Genomic DNA, 7,318 nt, shown 5'->3' on the forward strand with positions numbered 1-7,318 from the left:
CCCAGATCCACGCGCTCCTCCCCCTCTCTGTCTCGCTCGCCCGCCTCACCCGAGCGCCATCGTCGCTGTCCCACCTTGCATCACCGCAACAACCGCCTCCCTCGTGCTCCTCCGATGTAACCAGCTGCTCCGCCGCACTCCTCTACGTCGACTACGGCCGCGAACGCGAGCTGGCAAGCCACGCAACACCGGATCCCCGTCTTCTTCCTCCCCGGGTCGCCGGACGCCGCCGTCGTCGATTCGGCCTTCCCCTGCACTCCTAACCTGTCGAGGGCCTTTCTTGCACCGCGCGGTGAGCCCCTCATTCTCTCCCCTCGCTCCCCTGTCCTCTTGCGCTCCTGTAGCCACCGCGACCGCCATGGCCGAGCTCGGCTCCGCCGTGTAGCTAGTCGATGTCATTGTAGTCGTTGCCAAGGCCGGGCAAGCATGGCAACGTGCTCAGGGCATCTCCCTGGTGCTGCCCGAGCCTCTAGCTCGTCTCCCTACGCCCTCTAGCTCCGGTTCCATCGCTGCTCGATCTCCGGCGTCCGCTTCGCCGCTCCCCACCGTCGTCTCCGGCCGTTTCCGGCCAAACTATCGCCACAGAACGACGCGGTGTCGATAGGCCGCGCGCCTAATGGTTCCCTGTAGCGCCGAAACCACCTTCGCCCGAAGTCCGGCGCCGCCTGCGGTGGTCGCCGTCGACGTTTCTGGTCATTTCAGCCACTCCGACCACCGCCAGTCGATGCGCCGTCGACTCACCGTTCCAACGCACCCAACCGCGACCAAAACGGTGGCCTGCGCGCGGTTTCCAACCGGTGCCCGTACTTGTGCCGCCGCGAACGCGCTCGCCAGCATGATTCCGGTGGGTCGCCAGCCCCCGCTGATCTGGACTGACTACTGGGGCCCGCCGTGCCACTAACCAGTGGGTCCAGTTGACCTGTTGACCGGGTCAACTGCTGACTGGGCTGCCATGTGAGACTAACGTGCGGGTCCCACCTCTTAATCCTCTAATTAAAACATTTTAATAATTAAAACTAATTATTTTAGTTAATTAGACACTGACATGTGGGCCCAGTAGTTTTACTAACTAAATTTAGATTAGTTTGAACTATGTTTATCCCACTGTCTATGACAGGTGGGTCCTCCATGTCAGTTTGACCAGTCAACCAGACTGTTGACTACTGACATCACTCATACGTCATGCTGACGTCATATTCCTTTTCTATTAAATCAAGTAATTCCAGAAAATTGTTTAATCATTGAAAATTTATAGAAAATTAACCGTAGCTCGGATCGGAAAACTTTATGTATGAAAGTTGCTCAGAACGACGAGACGAACCCGAATACACTACCCACATACCTGTCAGATGCATCTAACTATCTGAACATGGAACGTTCCCCCTCCGGTCATCTGTCTGACACAGGTCCGAAATCGGGAAAACATTCCCGGCTGTTTTCCCCTCCACCTTTTTCGTATAGCCATACGTTAGGTCACACTCGGCACATCTTATTGCCTTCTTATGCTTGTGGTGCTATGTTGCTTTTATATTTACTGTTTCTTCCCCCTCTTCTCTTCGGTAGACCCCGAGACTGATGTTGCCCCTATGATCGACTACGTTGACGACGACACTTCTTCCTTTTCAACAGAGCTTCCAGGCAAGCAAACCCTCCTTGAGCAATCCGATATTGCCCATTTCTTTCCCTCTCCTGCTTGCATTAGAACTGCTACTGCTTCCTGTATGATCCTACTCTAATGCATAGCCTGTTGTTGTTACCTGCTTTCATACCTTACCTGCTTATCCTAAACTGCTTAGTATAGGTTGGTTAGTGATCCATCAGTGACCCCACCTTGTCCCAGTTGCCCCCGCTTTATGTTCGATGACTCGATCAACGTGATCGACGTCCAGGCCCCGGCACCACACATCACTTTCCCCCCTTTTGTTGCTCGACTCTGCAGAGTTACCATCGAGTGCCGAGGGTGGAACCTCTTACATCACTCCTGATGAGATCTCCATAGTGTGGCTATACGGTCGAGGTCATCGAGGGTGATTTTCTCCTTAACCACTTCCGTTACGGCTCTGTCATGCAACCCATCAAACATGAACCTCGTGGGTGGATCCTCTTACGTTCACCTTGATGACAACATCGAGTGGAATTCACCGGGGGTGATTCCTCGGGTTTTCCCTTTGGTGTTAGACACACAGTTACTATGGTTACTATGACTTTACACTGAGCCATGTTACTAAAGACGGGTCGGCCCTGAGGGGTACCCGCGCGAGCTTAATAGCGAGTGATGTGGAGTCGGGTTGACCTGGAAGGTGCCCGCGAGATACTTACGAGGCATGGACGGGCATTCTTAGCCCTTGCCGCAAGTACTCGAGACGGGGCGACGGGGTCACATCGATCGTGAGTCTCTGCTTGTTACCGCGTGCTCCTAATCCACTATGATTTGGATATTTGATCCAAGGGGCCTCTGGCCTGATAGCACTAACCATCACGTGGGCATTCTGCGTCGTATGCATCAACCGAAGCTTAATAGACATCAGCGACTGAGCGGTGTGCGCCGGGTTGGACTGGTAAGCACCTGCCTTTTTGAAGGAGGTAGCTAGGTCTGCTCACCGGCCGCGTACGCAACGTGCAGGAGTTCCCGGGGAGATGGCCCATGAACCCTGGGGGCATAGGTTTAGTCCGGCGTGTTGACCTCTCTATTAAGCCTAGGTCGGGTTGCGGCGCATTGTTTGGCCGAGGCCGGGCATGACTCAGGAAAGTGTGTCCGGCCGGAGTTAATCGAGCGTGGTGGGTAAGTTGGTGCACCCCTGCAGGGAACAAAACATCTATCAATAGCCTGTCCTACGGTAACGGACACTTGGAGTTGTATCCCGATCGATACAACTAGAACTGGATACTTGAGATGAGACATGGAGATGAGACTTGGATATGAGATGATAATTGGATAGTATGGCTCTGGGATTGCTTTCTCGCAGGGAGTCGAGAAAGGATTTCTGGCCGAGGTTGATAACATTACTGCTACTTTACTTTATGCTACTATACTCCCTCCTGTTGCTGCAAGATGGTGGTTTCCAGAAGTTGCTAGTCTTCGATAGGCTAGGCTTTCCCCTTCCCTCCTGGCATTCTTCAGTTTAGTCCACAGATACATCCCATTTCCTTTGATACAGATGCATACTTAGTTTAGATCTGATGTAAGTCTTGCGAGTACTTTGGATGAGTACTCGCGGTTGCTTTGCTACTTCTTTTTCCCCCATACCCGATTGTTGCGACCAGATGACGGATCCCAGGATCCACGACGCCACTGATGACTACTTCTACCCGGAGGATGCCTACTACTACATGAAGACCGCAGACGACTAGGAGTAGTTAGGAGGCTCCCATGCAGGAGGCCTTGCCTTTTTCGATCGTTGTTGCTTTTGTGATAGCCTTCTTAAGGCAAACTTGTCTAACTCATGTCTGTACTCAGATATTGTTGCTTCCGCCAACTCTTGTGTTTTCGAGCTTATGTATTCGAGCCCTCGAGGCCCCTGGCTTGTAATATAAAGCTTGTATTATTTTAATTTGTGTCTAGAGTTGTGTTGTGATATCTTCCCGAGAGTCCTTGATCTTGATCGTACACATTTGCGTGTATGATTAGTGTACGGTTGAATCGAGGGCGTTACAAGTTGGTATCAGAGCCAACTGCCTGTAGGTAGCCCCCCTTCCAACTCCTTGGCCGAAGTCGAATCCAGTCACTAAAAAAACTGTTTTACTAACATGGCTGTGGCTTACGTGCCCACGTCGCCATTGGGTGGTATTAGGATCTTTTACTCCTCATCTATACTCTGGGACTCTAATCTCTCTTCTAGTCAGGTTAAATGATTTTTTTACTAACGCCGACTCTAGGTTCCCGTAACTACTTCCACCCGGAGAGCCCCTTACTCCAGATGATTACTTGATGCACAGAAGGATTTCGAAGATACTCTCCGATGTTCTCTCGAGACTTTGTGCCCGTTGCTTTTTTAATTCCCTACCATTGAAATACCCCTATGGATAACTACATACACTTTCCATTCTTACATTCGTCCCTAGTTGCTCTTGTTCCTACAAGATACCCGGAAATTCTCCCTATTGTTCCGAGAATACTTTGTGCCTACTGCCTTGCAGTTCCTTGTCACCTGAATACACCTACAAATTAATCCTCACCCACACCGAGGATTTGTTTCTCCCATGTTGATTATGTGTCTTCGAAATACTATCTGATCTTCCGAAAATCCTCTGCAGCCTGTTGCTCTTGATTCTCCTTGCCTGCTTGCATTAGGATTAATTCCATATGTCTAGCAATATTCTTTAAAATTATTTGTGTTTGTCACTCTATTCCTATGGATTCAACGTGTGAGAGAATACTCGCAATCATCAATTAATCCTTGGAAATTTTCTTTTGATCAGACATCGTTCTTGCCCAATCCAGATTTGATCGGGTGCAACTCTAAGTCTATCAAACTTACTCATCTTTTGATCAGAGCCTCTGCTTTTGATCCTTCTTCTTGAAATCATAATTCCTTTGTACCCAAGCATCGAATCATTCAGATGTTTCTATGAGACGATGCCTTTGCATCCCCTTCTTATCTGATTGATTACCGATACTCCCATCAACTCTGTCGTGAATCGCCAGATCCAGTGCTAGGTTGATATCCGTCAGTGTCCTTCACATCCAAAATCTTGTGAGTTTTTTTCACTGATACATAATACCTTCGGTAAATTGTATCATCTGCTTTGACTTCGATACTCTGCTTTCGAACTCGTATCTTCTGCTTGGTTGATGGTTGTATATATTCGTAAAAATGCCCCGATGGGTTGAACTTATGCCTTCCATAATTCGTGTGAACCCGAGAGTTCTCACGAGTCTTACTCTTCTGGTACTTCGCTAGATAAATCTTCTACACTACAATTTCTTTGAAAACAAGGAGTGAATGAAAGGTTATGCATTAAAGAAGTGGGAGTCGACCTTGAACCTTGTGCTCATGCCCATGGACCTGATGACAGACTTATCATGGAAGCTGCTCATAAAAATATTTATTTCTTTGGTACAAGCTCATCTTGTATCTACGAATTGGTCCTTTGCAACCGTGGCTCTGACCATGATTGGTCCCATTTGATTCCATTTCTCGGACAAGTTAAAGCACTTGTCTTCTACAGAACAATGCATCTCCTCAACCTCTATTTTGATATTCCTTCGAGTATTACCCCTGGTATCTCGAGGATATCATGCCATTGCACTACATCTTATGAACTTTTGATGAAGCACTACCTTTCCCTGTCATTGTCACTTCACGGGTTCTGGGTTGTTTATCAATCGACAACACCGATAAGTGAATCGATTCCACAGTCCGATTCAATAACTCTAAGTAATTTTTGTTGCTTATGAGTTTAATAATCCTTCAAGTCATTCCTAGCCTGATTGGCTATATAATCTTCATGCAAAATTTTAACTGGGCTACCTGCTCCCTCTTCCCGGAGCACAATTTCCAATGATGAGCGAAGCTTACGTCGATCTTCCTCATCTTATCATCCCGCCTTGAACAACAAGCTTGAATCCGAGCTTGTGTCATATCCATGGTTCCAATAGCCTTTGCTTCATCATTCCTTTTGCTGGATGTTGTTGCTGCTCGATGGCATCTTCATAGAGCCTCTCGACAAATGTGTCGTGATCGGCATCAACATTTTGACTTCTATTGAGATGACAATTGAATTCTTGGTGAGAAATACCATCCTTGACCTTCGCCGATTTGAGTTATCATCGACAACCCCCTTGTCTTTTTTTTCCAACACATGTTTGAACATGTCTTGGTTATACCTTGGACTCCTTGCTATTCCTGCAATTGTTCCTTGGGTATTTCTTGTGATCTTCAATTCCAACCCCTACTTGGAACACCATGTCAATGCTATCTTGAAGCATGTCCATGGTACTCCGATCTTGAATAAGAACATTTGAAGCATGATACTAAATTTTTCTTTATCAATTATCCAAACATCGTTGTATGGGTAATTTCATGAAATTTCTTTCCCCTTACCTAAATGGTTTTATACTTCTATCCTGTCATGGATATCATGCTCTGCTTGTCCTTGGGAAGGACATACCCCTGAAATATGTGTTTAAACATATTTTCCTTTCCATTGTTCTGTTTAATCTGACAATTACATTTTCCTTGCCATTGGTTTGTTTAAACCTTATTGTGATCTATATTATATAAGCAGTAATATTTCCCTGCTTATGTAAACACCTCGTTGTATCACTCTATTAGTAAGACCCTTTTACTATTGTTGATGACATTCCGATAGCCACCGATGGACGAGAACTTTGCCTAACGGCCCGCCTCGTTCAACGAGCAGGAAAATGGTTCTCTTCGTCCCTCAACCTTGGTACCAACGTTGTTGCCGACATAACTGACAGACTACCCTCTGACATGCCTTGCTATCATGACCGTGCAAAATGCTAGAGCCCTTTCTACTTTTAACCCACATGGTGAGCCCATAACCCACAGTTCCACAGGATTGAAACCTGACTCTCCAGTACCCCCTGTTTCTAAGGTTATTCCTCCCGCTTGGCTTCGTATCATGTCACGAGCCACCTTCCGAGAGATGATCTATTCCTGATGCTCTGAACCCCTTTCTCACACTCGGTTCAGGTATCAATCGTTTGTCCATCCGCTTGAAACTTCCTATTGTACCTTCATACTTTGCTCTGGATGTTTTATTAAGTTTCAACTCGAGAGATACTTCTGCCTCATTCCCTGATTTGTTCATCAGATAATTAGCCCAATAAGAGTCAGTTCTCCTGAAGTTACTCTTTAATTCCCCACTTAAATCTCAGGACGAGATTTCTTGTAGTGGAGGAGATTTGTAACACCCCCAGTGTCCTACTACAGTAATCCCCTATTGATGGTGCCATGTCATCACACTACTATTGCTAATACTCACTTGATCCAAATCACTGTTCATGTTCAAACTCAAATTCAAAGTCAAAAATTCAAATTTGCCAAACATGAAAACTAAAATGTTCAAAGTGTGGCAAATAATCACTGAGTAATTGTCATGTTGGAACCAACCTCTTCTGAATTCCCAAAATGCCCATGGAAATTAATTCAGTGCTCCAGCAGCATTTAAATTGGCCTTTTCAATTCCTAAAATTAATTAGGCAACTCCTTTTGGCCCCAAACTTTTTGCTCCATCTCAAGCTATTGTGTTAGTTTTATGTGCCAAGTTCTGTTCAAAACAAAACTCATTTGGTACTACAAGAAATGCAAAATAGAGCAAATAAAAAAACAAAAAGAAAAGGAAAAGGGAA

The sequence above is a fragment of the Triticum dicoccoides genome, chromosome 6A (assembly GCF_002162155.2).
Source record: "Triticum dicoccoides isolate Atlit2015 ecotype Zavitan chromosome 6A, WEW_v2.0, whole genome shotgun sequence".
Lineage (NCBI taxonomy): Eukaryota > Viridiplantae > Streptophyta > Magnoliopsida > Poales > Poaceae > Triticum > Triticum dicoccoides.